We start from the raw sequence: 8,117 nt of genomic DNA, 5'->3' as shown, positions 1-8,117 counted from the left end.
CTTTGTCTCATTTTTATTGTCATTTAGTTTCGTTGTATTTGGTTGTATATTGTTTTGGACTGAAAACAAATGTTGTCTCATTTTGATTTTTTCTTTGGACTAAAAATAAATGTAACCTTTGTCTCATTGTCATTTTCATTTTGATTAGTACTGTTTGACTTCTTCTATATCCAGCCATGAAGCTGTCATTTGATTCTTCTTTTTCCAGGTTTGTGTATGGTTATTGTGTTTCTGTCCGTTTTCATTGCTATTTTTTTCCCTGTTACCCTTTACTTTTTTGTTGGGCTTTACTGACGTGTGTTGCTATTTTCTTCTGTTATATGCAGGTTTCTATTTTCGTCCAACTTTTTTTGCCGGATTGCTCCTGTTTGCTGTTGTTTGCAAAACCAAAAAGGTTTGCTAATGTCTGCTGTTGTTTTGTTCTTACCACGTTTTGAGTTATGCATTTCTGATTGGCGAGGTTTTTTGCAATGACAAAAAGGTTTTTAATGTTGGTATTGTCCTAACTATTTGTTCCTGTTGAATGTGATTCCTATTTTCTTTGCATTAGTCTCTCTTTTTGTGATTCGCAATGGTCTTTATTATCTGTGTTGTAGTGATGTCTCACAAAGAAAATCTGATATCTGAGTTACACACCAGAAAAGGAACATGGAAAATAGTTGTGCGTATCACTGATCTTTGGCAAGCTCGAAAGCAAAATAGTAAACAAACGATTGAGATGGTGTTGATGGACCAAACGGTTATTGTTTTGTTCTTTCTGATTGTTGTTATTACTAATTTGTATTGTATGTCATGTCACTTCATTTTATGATTTAAGTGTTTCAGGGTTCAAAAATTGGAACTACTCTCTGGCAAGAACTCTTCACTGAATTGCGGGACAAGTTACAGTGTGGTTGTTCGTATTTGATTCAGAACCTGAGGATTGTTGACAACCAATCTGAATACAGAGTCAGCCCAGCTCCATATTTGGTTTATTTCCTAAAAACTACATTTGTCAAGGAAATTCACCATCCAGAAATTCCTTCTAATGTTTATCTCATAACTCCTTTTACTGATATAATCTCTGGCCTCGCACCACGCCATACTTTAGTGGGTCTGCTTGTTTAGTTTTTTGTTTAACCAACAATTTTATATGCATCTTTGTGTCAGACTAACATTTGTCTTGCCTGACCATGTTTGACAAGATATTGTTGGTGTCATTGTTGATCTGATCGATGTTAAGACAGTTAATCCCCCTCACAGGATGATAGTCAGGCTCAGGGATAACAGGTATACATATATATATATATTTATATATATATATATATATATATATATATATATATATATATATATATATGTTCAGACACTAACAAATAAGACGATTGCAGTTTGTCCTTATTATTTTATATGATGATATATGATATATGATATGATGAATGGGTTAGCAACAACTAACATACTGATTGTGATTGTTTGGTCATAGTAACTGCGACATTCTAATAACTGTTTGGGAGGACTATGCTATTCAGCTACATGATGCTATTGACAAAAACCTTCTGCTTCAGGAACCATTGGTTGTTATGTTGACCTTAGGTAAAATCAAGGATGCTACAGGTGTGTCTGGTGTTGGTTAGTCTTTATTATATAGATTGATTTACTCTAGGTAATAAATATGTATGTTGTTGATGATATTGATGGATATCATTCCAGACAAGTATCCCCTAAGCGTGCAGAATATCAAATTTGGATCTAAATTGTATGTCAACGCTGATATTACAGAGATACACGAATTTCGTCAAAGGTTTGTCATTAAATTTGCATTTTAACAGTATTGGTATACTGCAACATTTATGCTTTTTAGTTCCTTTGCATTTTTTATACGCTTTAATGGTTGAACTCTAATTTTTTATATTGTTGTCCATTTAGTTTGTCTATGCCATTTTATTCTGGTGGGATGATCAATGATAAAGATGGTTCTCAGTCCCAATCTAGCCAGAGTAATGTGGTGGAAAAATTTCTGTAGAATGCTCAAGTGGTCAATATAGGTGAAATCAACAATCTCAGACAGGTTCATAGTTGAACAATGCTTTTGTTAATATGGCCTTTACCACATGTTTGTTTCCTCATCTATTATTCACCGTGTTACAGGATTGTTACTGCTTAACTGTTGGAACAGTTGACGAAATCATTATTGATGCTCCATGGAGTTGTGACAGTTGTCCTAACTGTACAACGACATTTGATCCATCAAAAGGTGGCTCAGCTTGCCGTTCTTGCCATACCAGTGTGGTCGATACAGTTCCACGGTTAGCCATGATCATTTTTTGTACTGATTATTTATTTACACGCTTTGCTGTTTTAGCAAATTTCCCTGAAATTTCTATGGATGTCAAGGTATAAATTAAATGTTAGGATGGATCATAATGGGGACAAAGGAAACTTCCTTCTCTGGGATGCAACATGTATCAAGCTGTTTGGTAAAACTGCTGGAGAATGTCGAGATGAGTTTATAGCAGTATCTTCTACACAATTGAACCATAGATTAAATAATGATTCTGTGATTTGTCATTGATACCATTTGTTTCACCTGTCTAGGCTGGGGATGATATTAAGGTATTTCCAACGTGTGTTGATGAAATCCTGTTGAAAACTTGGGCTGTCAGATTTAAGTTCCGTTCACAATTACGCCAATCATCTGTGTTGGATGTGAGTGAAGAACTCCATCATATTCAATCATTGATAGCCACCCTTGGGTTGAAGGTAATAACTAAATAAGTTTATCACAGTATAAGGTTAACAACAATAAATGGTGTTTCTCCTGTGTTAATATTTTTCATGCAGGAACAATCAAGTAAGGGAAAAGGAATAGCTGTTGAGCCAGAAAGTTCACCACCAATTTTTGTTCCCACGGTGGGTCTTTTGTTTTAATATTGCATCATGCCAAACATTTACTTATGATATTTTTCTTAATATATATATTGGTAAATGTGTTCACAGCCATCGTTGTCACAGTCTTCTGATTACGATCCTGGAAACTCTACCTGTTTAACTCCAACCAAAAGGATTAGTTGTCAGCAAACCAGTTCTGATTTTGATTCTGATGAGCATGCACAGTATCAGTTATCAACTAACAAACATATCAAGGCTGAGTAATTGGGACTTTGACAATCCTGTGGCTTCAGCTTCTATGTTTTGCTTAACATCAATTTGATCATATTGAATCTGCTTACTGAGTAGATATGACAATATATTTTGTGCAGTCCACCATCATTTCATAGAAAATGATGTATAAACAATCAAATATCAAATATATATGATATATGATAATTTTTTATTAAACTTTAACTTTTCATTGGTATTCATCCGTGTTATACTCTTTACCATTGTGAATACCATGACAATTTCACAATTATTAATTAAATGAATAACATACAACTATATCAATTAACTATTCAAATTGCGATATCATAGCATATAAATCGATTGGGTTTGCTTTATTTGCATATTAATAAGTCAAGTTTGATTGTATAACGAACAAAATACTTGGTTTCATGCAATAAACTGCTGTTGTATTTTATCAATTAGCTTTTAAACATCTATGAGGAGCAATCAACTTTAAATTCTTACAATCAATCAATTAATTTTAAGATTTTAAACATGAAACAAAAAAATTTAACTTATGTCATTTAATGGTTTAATTTATTTATTCTTATATTCATATTTATTTATGTTTTTATATAAAATTATATATAACAGGCAAGGGATAACACTTATAACAGTGTTTCGTTCCTTTTTCAAGCATATGGCAGGGTTTGTTTTTTTGCTTTCAAATATGTTGGCATATTACACTAGAATCAGTATTATTATATATTTATATATGGTTTTAAATTTTAATTCAATTAGTATTAGTATTACTATTAATATTATTATTATTACTATTTTAATAATTATAATAAATAATAAATTATACTAATTATATAATAATAATAATAATATAATAATAATAATAATAATAATGATAATAATAATTTTTAAAAAAATTAACCCATGCTTAGCGCATGCCAGACTTCCATAATTTATTATTATTTATATACTATTGTTCATATATACAATATTCAATGCACTGATTTTTTGAATACTTTACAATTATTATTATTTTGTTACTGACCTCATTATCTACAAATGCATTTAATGTGTGCAGCTATGAAAATATATGGTATCATTGTTCTATGTTTTATAGGCGGCTATTTTTTGGAATGCCACACTCAATGTCTCAATGCATTTAATGGAACACATGTAGATACACGTTTACCGGCAACACTGACTAAGCTTCATGGGTTAGCTGGATTCACCAACTCCACCAACTTATTTCCCTCATTCAACGGCCTTTGTCAATTCCCCATTGATGTCCATCAATCAATATCAATATTAATGTTATGCAAACAATTGTTAAAAAACTTTTCTTACTTCCGATTCATCTGGCAATGCCCCATTTATTTTCCAACATTTTGTTTCCTCCCTCATAAAAAATTACATGTTTACAAAGTATGAAATTTAATGCGTTAGAATACAAATTTTTCTATTGTTTTATTCTATTCTGCTTTTTCTATTGCAAATACATATCCCTTTACTCGGTGAAGCAAATGCAAATAACTATAATGTTGGTATCATTTTAAAATCAGCCTACTACAACAACTTATTTAACTCAGTTTCAACATTTGATTTTCCTGTTGTTTGGCAATTATAAGGCAGTTGTTGTAGAAATCAACTACTCATGGACATATATGCTGAACGAAGGAAGCGTAGGAAAACTATTTTGCAAGAACGAAAAAGACAACGTTCAGCTACTAATGGTGATACTTAATACAGATTTGTAATTTGTAATTTGCAATTCATTTATAGATTATTATTATTCTTCATATGATCACATTAATATTATATTATACTTACAAAAAATATTGTTATAGACAACTTGCAGTGTATCTCACAATGTAGTCCAACTATTAACCATAATAATAATCCTGCTACAAGCTTCCAATCTACACCACCATCGCACGAGACTTTATCTATAGATGATTCTGAACGATGCTCAAAAAGACATGCAGTCAATGTTTCTTCCATTCAGAGAAATTTGATGTCATCTTATGACAATCAAAAAAATATAACAACTACTTCTACATCAACATACCAAGCCTATGCTTATTCCAATATAACACAGTTAGACATTCACAGAGGTAATTTTTATTCTTAAGCTATTATCAAATATCTACATGCACACATTTTATTTATTATTACATTCTTTTCAGATTTTGTTCTACAGTCAACTTATATATAGAATGCCAAATTGGATGTTTATTATCCAGATAAACATCAGAGACCAGCTGACACTACACAGCATGATCAATTTGTCGGCTATGACAGCTCAGATTCCAGTGATGATGATGTAAATATGACACAGGAAAACATTGATATAGGTATTTATCCATCATTTATATTTTTTATATTCTGTTTCTTTGATGATCAAATAAATAAATCGAATATTTTTTACTGATGTGTGTTATACCATATCAATATGCATAGAATACTCATTAAATGACCCAACAATAGATGATCTTGATGATTATGATGAACAGACCTTTCTATCTACCTCATCGGCATACCAAAATATAGGTTTGATCTTCCAACTATAAAATTTATTCAAATGTGTTTGATATATTTAATTATTATTCATACCTTATTTATAGGTGGTACTTGCATTGATATCGGAGATCCTGTATGGGAATGCCCACATTGTAAGGCTATGATGTGGTATGATGAGAGGATAAATAAAGACAAACAAACAAACAAACCAAGGTTTTCATTATGTTGTTCTGATGGAAAAATACAACTACCTCTGTTGCATGAACCACCCCATCCATTAAATCACTTACTTTTCAATAACCAGGATCCTAAAGCTAAGAATTTCCAGCAGTACATACGAATATATAATCTAATGTTTGCCTTTACATCTCCCGGTATCAAATTTGACAAATCCTATAACACTGGAAAAGGACCTCCAACTTTCCGTATACATGGACAAACACATCATCTTATTGGAAGCCTCCTCCCTATGCCTAATAACCCACCTAAGTTTGCACAACTATATATTTATGATACAGACAATGAGATCATCAACAGACTTTCGCAAAACCCGTTAGTATTCATACTTATGTCACACATGTAAAAAATTACATATTCAAATAGTTGTGTATGTTGTTCTGGCTAATTTTTTATTTACAGGATGCATGATATGCTTGATGAACAGATTATCATTGCAATCAAAGACATGCTTGATCATCACAATCACTATGCTCAAAAGTTTCGAATGGCAAGGGACAAATTGCATTCTGCTGTAGTTCCAGACTTGAAGATGAAACTCATTAGTCAAAGACAAACAAACGGAAGGTTGTATAACTTACCAACTACCACTGAAGTTGCTGCCTTGATTGTTGGCGATGAACACTCAGCTGATAAAAGAGATATTATAATAGAAAAACAGTCCAGACTTCTGAAGAGAATACATGAACTTCATCCTGCATATTTGCCTTTGCAATATCCACTTTTATACCCAAAAGGAGAAGATGGTTACAGACTAAATATACCTCACAAAGATCATGCCAATATACATGCTGCAAAGAGGAAACAAGTCACATTGCACGAATATTTTTCTTACCGCCTACAGTCAAGAACTGATGAAGCACAGACTATACTTCATTCCAGAAGATTATTTCAGCAATGGATTGTTGATGGATATTGTATGATTGAGTCTCAAAAACTAAACTATGTCAGCCAGCATCAACAACAACTCAGGGTTGACAAATACATCAATTTAATTGGCTCTAATGATCATCCTCAAACACTTGGTAGGGACAGAGGAAAGAGAATCATACTGCCAAGTAGTTTTGTTGGTGGTCAAAGATATATAGAGCAACTGTATTTTGATGGTATGGCAATTTGTGGACATCTTGGATTTCCAGACTTATTCTTAACAATGACATGTAATCCAACATGGCCAGAAATACGACGCAAGGTCACACAATCCAATCTGACCCCCAATAATTGCCCTGATATTATCACACGAGTTTTCAAAATAAAACTCAATCAATTAATGAATGACTTAAAACATGGCAATATCTTTGGCAACATTATTGGATGTAAGTAAAAAAAAATTATATGACTTTTTCCCTACTTTCTAAGTTGATGTTTATAATATCACTGATGCAAGTTTATTATAGATATTTATACAATTGAGTGGCAAAAAAGAGGATTGCCACATGCCCACATTTTAATTTTTCTGCACCCTACAAACAAGTTACCAAACCCACACGATATTGATCAAATGATTTCAGCAGAAATACCTGACAAACAGAGCCAGGCACAATTATTTGAAATTGTGTCCAACCATATGATGCATGGACCATGTGGGTTTGCAAATAAAAAATCACCATGTATGGTCAATGGAAAGTGCATTAGATGTTTTCCAAAAAATTTCCATGGAGCAACAATTGTTGACCAAGATGGATTCCCAGTTTATAGGAGAAGAAATGATGGTCGTGCAGTGATGAAAAATGGGATTGAACTAGATAATAGATTTGTTGTACCATACAATCCACAAATCCTATAATAATTTATACACACTGTTCAACCAAATTAGATCCGCTCAATACTACGTTTTATGGACAAAATAGGTATGACAGTTGTTTATGGACAGAAAACTCATACTTTCGAAAAATATCATATGATTTAATTTAATGAAAATGTTTTCGAAGTCCCTGGGATGCTGGACCAACCATGCACAGTTTTTATTCATGCTTTCAGTCCTATACCATAACCTTTTGAACTTCCACTTACTCTACAAATAAATTCAACTTATATTCACTGCCAAATTAAAATTACACCAACGAATCCGTATTCCTAGTAAATACACTGCACAACTGTTGCTCAACCCTTACTTTTCCCGATACGTACACGCTTCCTACACGCTTCATATCCCCGCTTACTCTGCTATCAGATTGCCTTCTGAACTTCCACTTTGTTTACAAAAAAAAGACCGCTTTCCCATCCCACATAAAACTTACACCACTAAGGCACTATCA

At 32.6% G+C, this 8,117-nt stretch overlaps 1 long non-coding RNA gene and 1 pseudogene across 1 annotated transcript; both read left to right on the top strand.

Moving 5' to 3' along the window:
- The first annotated feature begins 1,005 nt into the window (after nucleotides 1-1,005).
- On the top strand, nucleotides 1,006-1,634 carry LOC121173812 (uncharacterized). The gene is made up of 3 exons (XR_005889266.1): nucleotides 1,006-1,089; nucleotides 1,185-1,269; nucleotides 1,466-1,634. It is a non-coding gene; the product is annotated as an uncharacterized lncRNA (long non-coding RNA).
- A 42-nt stretch (nucleotides 1,635-1,676) lies between these two features.
- LOC100779152 (uncharacterized) overlaps nucleotides 1,677-8,117 on the top strand; it is a 37,516-nt pseudogene continuing 31,075 nt past the window's right edge.

The sequence above is a fragment of the Glycine max genome, chromosome 17, assembly GCF_000004515.6.
Source record: "Glycine max cultivar Williams 82 chromosome 17, Glycine_max_v4.0, whole genome shotgun sequence".
Classification (NCBI taxonomy): Eukaryota; Viridiplantae; Streptophyta; class Magnoliopsida; order Fabales; family Fabaceae; genus Glycine; species Glycine max.
This window is presented reverse-complemented; position numbering and strand designations above follow the sequence as displayed.